The sequence below is a fragment of the Limulus polyphemus genome, unplaced genomic scaffold (genome assembly GCF_000517525.1).
Source record: "Limulus polyphemus unplaced genomic scaffold, Limulus_polyphemus-2.1.2 Scaffold273, whole genome shotgun sequence".
NCBI classification, from domain to species: Eukaryota; Metazoa; Arthropoda; class Merostomata; order Xiphosura; family Limulidae; genus Limulus; species Limulus polyphemus.
Genome location: NW_013665883.1, coordinates 302,587 through 310,633, shown reverse-complemented (window position 1 = coordinate 310,633; position 8,047 = coordinate 302,587). Strand labels below are relative to the sequence as shown.

General features: G+C 39.6%; 1 protein-coding gene across 7 annotated transcripts in view; it reads right to left on the bottom strand.

Moving 5' to 3' along the window:
* The window catches only part of LOC106456932 (protein FAM102A-like), a 44,926-nt gene that overhangs the window by 18,508 nt on the left and 18,371 nt on the right, over positions 1 to 8,047 (bottom strand). The window lies entirely within an intron of this gene.

Here is an 8,047-nt window from a genome sequence, read left to right as displayed (position 1 = left end):
AATTTAATTTAGTTCATTTTCATCAGTTTTTTTACTTGAATTCTACTTTTTAAAATTAATTTGAGTATGATGATGATATTCCCACAGTCTCCTTCCCTCCTTTTCGGGGTTGTACCTCATCCAGTCATCTAGTCGAGTCTGTCCTAGAACACCTACACAAAGGAGCTATCAAATGGGTGGTCCCCACTCAGCTGAAATTTTACTCCTGTCTTTTTGTTGCCCCCCAAGAAGGTGGGAGACTGGAGACCCACCATCGATCTGTCCCAGCTGAATACCTATCTGGACACACCTCAAGTCACCATGGAGTCCTACCTTTCTCTTTAGTGGTTTTTTTTCCCTAGGACTTTGGATGAAGAAGTCTGATGTGACAGATGCCTATTTCCATGTTCCAATTGCTCCTGTGTCACATCGTTTTCTTCGGTTCATTCACAAGGGTTATCTTCCAGTTTTGGCCACTGTTGTTCAGCTTTCTTTAGCTCCATATGTGTTTTGTCATGTGGATCACTCTTTTGCTCATCATCTTCACTTGCTGGGTCTTCGGACTCTAGATCTCCTGTACTGGGCCCATTACCACAACATGATGATCCTGGTGCATCAGGTTCCTGGAATTATGAATCTGGTGGCCAATTGTTTGTCTCAACCCCACCAGGTTCTCCTGATGGAGTGGTTCCTTCATACTCAAGTGTGTCAGTGGGTGTGTTCTCAGCTGGAAACACTACATATTGATGCATTTGCCACAATATTGGAATGCCAAACTACCTTCCTTTTGGTTTCCAGTTCCACACCCCTTGGTTTTGGGGGTGGATGCATTCAGTCAAAATTGGAAAGGTCTTCACCTTTTTGCCTTCTCTCCAGTCAGAATACTTTCTTGGGTTGTTTCCATTATCCAGACCTCTCCTTGTCGGGTTCTGCTAGTTGCTCTGTACTGGCCAGCTCAGCCATGGTTCCCTCTGCTCTGGCTCTTACTGGAGCGACAGCCCCTGCCCTTACCTCTGTACTGGTTGCTCCACTGACAACCGTAATCAGATGTGGTTCATCTCAACATCACCAGACTCCATCTTCATGCATGGCTTTTGTCCAGTCCCTTGTCTCACCTTAGGGACTCACCCCTAGTGTAGCCTTTTTCCTTGCCCATACCATTCAATCTTCCTACTTGTCTGTGTACCAGAGACATTAGTCTACCTTCAGGTTTTGGTCTATTCGCTGTAGATTCCACTCTTCCTGTCCTTCTGTTTCTCACATATCCCAATTCTTCACCTGGTTGTTTGATCAGGGTTTGTCCGTATCAACTGTGGATAGTTATAGGGCTGCCCTGCTGAACACCTTCCATTACTGAAGAGCCTTTTCCTCCCCAATTCTTTCCCTACTTTTCCATCCCTTTCATCTGATCCACCTGCCTTGTCATTTTGTTCTACCAGATTGGGATCTCAATATTGTCCTTCATGCCCTATCCAGTTCTCCTTTTGAACCCAATGCGACATTTTCCTTGTACCATCTTTCTCTTACAACTTATTTCATCCTTCTTCTGGCTTGCGGTCATCATCATTCTGATACTTATGCCATTAATTTTTCCCACATCCTGTACTATTCCTCTTACGTTATCCTCTATCAAGATTGGGCCTTTCTTCCCAAAACATCAGCCACCTTGGAAGATTGTTCAGCTTTTTCTCTGATTTCTTTACCTTCTATTTCCTTTCTATATACTAATGTTTGGATCCTGATCATCTTCTTTGTCCTGTTCATTCCCTGCAATATTATGTGGCTTGTACTGCCTCTTTTCATGGTTCTTGTTCCTGTCTGTTTGTTCCCTGGAATACTGTTATTCCCCATATTCTGTATTCCATTACCCTCACTAGGTGGGTTCATCAACTCATTTGGTTGGCTTATGCAGATGTCTTTAGCTGTTTAAACCTGCAAACCTTTGGAGGAGATCATTCAAGTGGGTATGTGGACAACTCCCAATACATTCACTTCCCATTATCTGCACAACCTAGCTGTGTCTTCTTCGGTTAGGTATTGTTTCCTCCTGTGGTGATTCTTCATACATCTATTCACCTTTGACTGGGGTAAGTCGACATATTTTTTTTTATTCCTTATTTTCTTTAGTTGATGTACATTATCTTTCAGAATCCCACCTAGTGATAAGTGTTGCCTTGTCAGGTATGCTTATTTTTTTATGTGCACTAACTCTGTATCATTCTCTAATGCTCACCACTGAGATGGGATGTTTCTGTTTCTTTAGTTGATGTACATCATCTTTCAGGATCCCACCTAGTGGCAAGTGTTGCCTTGTCAGGTATGCTTATTGTTTTGTGTACACTAACTCTGTATCATACTCTACTGCCCACCATTGAGATGGGATGTTTCTGTAAGACCACTGGACACTTTTCCAGTGGTATATTTATTTTTTATTTTCCTACTGTCTCTTATACATATGACCGTCACTTATGGACTTCATGAGCAAAGAAGATAGGGATTTTTACCCATCCCTATTGACCAGTGATTCCTACAATTGGAGTCTTTCTGCTTTTCATATTAGAGAATCACAGACACCCAATGTGTTGTTCCTCCAGGTTCCCCAACGTGTATTCCCCACTTCCTTCTCTTCTAGTGGAGCACAGTAGTCCTTGCCACTTCTGGTTTCCAGTTGCTGGAGTGGTGGACCAAAGAGTTTTCCTCTTGAGTGGGTTTTGTACAATAAACAAGAATCAAATTTATATATCATATGTACACATTCAATGAGAAGAGGGCTATCGTCTTTATAATCATTACGATACCAAACAATGATTATACTATAACATAATAATAAAGATCCAAGGCATTTCCCCCCAGATATTTTTGCCTGAGCTGACTGCAGTTGTTGATTATATAATTCTTATGCAAGGCACTTCCACTGGATGTTTTCTGCCTGGATGGACTGCACTTGGCATAACCTGAAATATACAAAGGTGCTTTCCCTGGATGTTTTTGTCTGAGTGGACAACACTTGTTGATCTCGCATACTTATGCAAGGTATTTCCACTGAATGTTTTTGCCCGGATTGGCTGCACTTGGCCTATTCATATACACTTCATGGTCCTTTAGCCCAAGCCATGCTGGCACCTTCATATATTTTAATATCACTATGTTCGGTACTACGGCTTGCTACGTAAGTGGCATAAGTATGACACGTCAGTTGACAATGGACTGGTTATGACAGTCCTCCCGATCACACTTATATCCCCCCCATAACACTTCTATATATCCAAGGTGCTTCCCCTGGATGTTTATGCCTGGGTGGACCGCATGCACTTCTTGATCACAATATCTTATACAAGGCATTTCCTCTGGATGTTTTGCCTGGATGGACTACACTTGTTGCTCACAATATCTTATACAATGCATTTGCAATGGATGTTTTGCCTGGATGGACTGCACATGTCATACTCCAATGTAACCCAAGGACTGCCCTTGGCACTTACTTATACAAACTGTATATCACTTCCACACTAGATTTTTCAAGTTTGTATACATAATGATGCTTTAGGTCATGTTCTCCAGCACTTCTATACTGATTTGGTGTTGTACATCTCCTTCCTGAATGCAAATAGGTGCCAGCCTATTCCATTCTGCCCTATTTGTGTTCTTTACTGGGCAATGAGGCATACCTGTTCCAGAAGTAGTGCTATACCCCACAGGAGTGCCTTCTATTCATACTCTTGCACACCTGTTCTTTCAGTGCAGTCATTTTCTGCTTGATTTTTTGTTGTGCCTCCATTGGGCTCCCTCCACCTTTTTGCAATGTGGGATTCTAGCTGTGGAGTGAGAGGAGGTAAGACCGTTTCAGAAGTTAACATTTTCTTATACTGAAAATGTATTTCCGATAAGTACTTACCTCCTCCCACCCTTCCTTCCCACTGATTTGCTGGTGTTTCTGGTTTGTACATACCAATTCTTGAAAGTGAGGAATGTGTTAGAATAGCAGAGGGATTTAGCTGTGCTACCATAGATGGTGCAGTAGGATTAGTGGAAAATAGTCACATGATCAGCACATTCTGAAAGGGCACGAAACTGATGGGGTATAAAAGACTGGTGTGCTAGGGGGAAAAATATTAAGCAATGCTTAGAGGGAAAATCAAGATCAAGACTGCTTTGAGGTGACAGGTGGTAAGTACCTATCAGAAATATATTTTCAATATAAGAAAATGTTAATGTTTAGAATATTTTGTAAAGTCCCTAGCAAAAGTACGTTACCACGATTAGCCTAATGCCTATGGCGCCTGCTTGTTACCAACTCACCAAACACATATTACTAATTCAACATGTCAGTCATGGGCAAATATTGGCAACAAGTTTCCACAGATTATTCATTAAAACATTTATCTCTTAACGGCACTATTTTAAGTTCTTTCTTAATCGAAATCTTACGAATATTATGCCATTTTCTGAATTCTAGTTCCTCTGAGGATGTTATTCTCTGGATAAAGGAAAAAATGTACACTTAATGTACTTAGATTTTCAAAAAGCTCTTGCTAAAGTGCCACAAAAATCATTACCTAAGAAAATCACAACAGTTAGTGTTGGGGAAATAATTAGTTGGACTGTAGGGTGGTTGGATGGGAGAAAGCAAAATATTTTTATTAGTTGAGTTCAGTCAAACCAGACCTTTGTTATTAGTGGAGTATATTAGGGGTCAGAGGCTAGGCCTTTGCTTTTTCTTATTTATATCAATGATATTGATAGGAGCATTAGTAAAAGTTGCTAGTGAGATTAAACTCTTGGGTATATATAACTGTATTGAAGATATTGGGGTATTAGAGATGACTTAGATAAACTGGTAATTTAGACAAATATTTTGCAAATTACCTTAAATTATTGTAAGTGCAAGGTGATACATTTAAGTTATAATTTGGATCACATACTTAATATAGATGGTAACACACTCAACAGCATTACAGAAAAAAATGATCATAGCATAATGGTGTAAAGTCACTTATGCCATTGAAGCAGTATTCTGTTGTTAGTAGTAAAAATAATAAAAAATTTTGATCTCCTTATCTAAAAGGATACTGACTTATTGAACAAGATTCAGATGAGATTTACTAGGATGATTCCAGAGATGGAAGCAGAGACGTATATTCACCAAAGGCAAAAAGACATGCTCCTACACAAAATTTTGAATAAAAAATAAACAAATAAAATAAACTAAAATAGTTAAAAGATATTTATATACCTTAATTAACTTATGGTCATATTCATCCTGGGAGTGAACTTACACATAATTTGTTTGAGATATACGTCCCTGGGAAGGGTTATCTTGCAGGGATAGGTTGTTTTTTTCTTACTTATTTTCTATTGAGAAAAGAAGGGTTAGAGGTAATCTTTTTGAAGTTTACAAGATTATACACTGGATCAATTAGATAAATGACTGCCTTATTTGTGTTATGCTCTGAAGATAATAGAATGATGGGACACAAGCTTCAGATTTGGAGAATGACAGGCAAGGATCCAGTTAAGACAGCTTTATTTTTCTAACAGGGTGACTGACTTATGGGATGAGTTGCTATCAGAAGTAGTGTAGGCCAGAACTTTACAGTTTAAGATGGCAATTGATGATTTCCTGAAAAATAAAGAGTGGGTTTAAATTTTTTACTTTTCTCAAGGGTGGGTTTCCAAGGGTAGCACTGAATGACCAAAATGGTCCCTTCTTGTCTGTAGGTTATGTTAATGTCATGTAGCAACAATAACCTTATCCTATCATACCTATCTTTACAAATAATGGAAAAGCAGTTAACCCACAAGTCATCACATTACATTGTTCAAATATTTTCAATTACCAATTCAGCAATTCATCTGTGCACACCTTCCAGCATATGGAAATCCTTCCTGTAATAGGACCTCAAATGAACACAGATAATTTTAGAAACCAATTTAACCTAAAAGTTAACATTTTCCTATACCGAAAATGTATTTCCGATAATACTTACTTCAACTCACACTATAGCTTTATCCTGACTAAAATTACTCTTCTCTGTCCATCTAAGCATTGGTATGAATCTTACCTCACTTGCTCCAGCCTTTATATTCCACTAAACTGCCCATAGCAAGTTATATCTTGTGATTCTCTCCACCAATGTCAATGCACCCCCTATCCCAGATATATATATAAGTTCCCCCATTATTATTTCCTATTCACTTTTTGAGACTGCCCCAATTTGCAGACTCAAACACTAACCATTGTGGGGAGGTAAGTATTATCGGAAATACATTTTTGATATAGGAAAATGTTAACTTCCAAAAAACACGTACCTCCGCTCACACAATAGCTAGAATCCCACATTGACAAGATACAGGGGCTGGTGAGGGCAAGATCCATACAGAAAACATCTGCAAAGAAAAAGAGGTGTGCAAAAATGAGATACAGTAATAGCACACTAGTGGGGTCTGTAGGTATGCTCTTCACTCAAACAACGTGAAATCTAATTCCTTGGTGGTAAAGGGCGACTAGCCACAGAGGCAAAACCCTAACATCTTGAGAAGAACACATGAATATACGGACAATTATACCAGAACTGGCCTGATACTGCAATACCAAATGCATCTGGTCACAGTCAGTTATCTAGCCGATGTACAGATCCCCCACACTTGATGAAATATAGTACCTAACACGCAGGATTTGTCCAGGCTCCAACCAGGCAGACAAGGTCTCACTTCTCATCCATTGGAATTGTAGGGCTGTGGACCCAAATCTGGATGCAATGTGTAGTGGCTAGGGCAGGAGGACTGCAATGTGGTTTATTACTTATTTATTATTTGAACCCAACAAGAAAGTTACAGAATGTTACATATCGAGCTATAGGAATTACAAAGAGAAAGCAAGCAACACAAAAGTGGACAAACTCTCGCCCCAACTTGAAGAAGTGCAAAATGCAACAAACTGAACTCGGAATTATGGTACATTTCTTGTCTCACTCAACCTGAAGAAACTGAGATACCCAGCCTGAGAGGCAAGGCAACATCTCCTACCTCCCTGAATTATGAGGAGGATGTGGAACAAACTAAGTTCAACCAATAGCACAGGAATTGATGCTCTACATGCATAATTATGAGGAGTCAAGGACCCTCTCCCATGGTTATCAAAATGAAGATAATGACCACAAAGAGGTGCCATATTCAGCTCAACTTGATAGTTAAGTGTCACCTCTGAACTGAAACTATGAGGAGGCTCCTGCATAGGCTGGTTCTGCTCCCACCATACATCTGGGAAACCATTCAGGGTTATTTATAGGAGGGCACCCAGCTTCCCCCTCTTCTCCTTGAGTGGAATAATGAGTTCAAGCATCACTCATGAGGAATAGATCTTTGTTCACCACATCAGCAACTGGAAACTGGGAGTGGTAAAGACTCCCATGCTCCACTAGGAGAAATGGGAGGATAATTTCCATTAGGGAGTAATGAGGAACAGTGCTCCAGAGACAGTGCAGTAGATGAACCAAGTTCCTTATTTTAAAGAGCAAACCGATCCCCAATTTATTCAATCCAATGATCAGCAGGGACGGCCAAAATCCCCTTAAGTTTTACTCATGATAGTCCATGAGGGGTGGTTCAGTAGTATATTTGTCTTTGTGTTATAATTGTTTACCACCCAAAAAAGCCACAAGGTGGTCTTATGGAACACCCTATTTCAACAGAGCTTGTTGCTACCAGGAAAGTTTTTACTGATCGACTAGTACCTAGTGCAGATTTGTAAAGAAGCATACCTGACCAGGCAACACCTGCCAGAGAGTGGGATACAAATAAAAATGACGAGAGGGTCCTTGAAAAAGAATAGAAAAAAATCACAAAAGAAATGAAGTCACTATGGAATTCATATCCGAAAATGTCTCAGAAATACTTTTAAAAAAAATATAAAACAAACTCAAGAGATCTGAACAAAAAAAAATTGTCAAAGTGTAGGTATAATAAAAGCTATGGAATACTAAAGAGCAACTTGCAGCAAGCACGTAAAACCATCGTCATAATGGTCTACCATCAAGAAAAAGTGAACAGGAAGTAATAACAGGGAGCT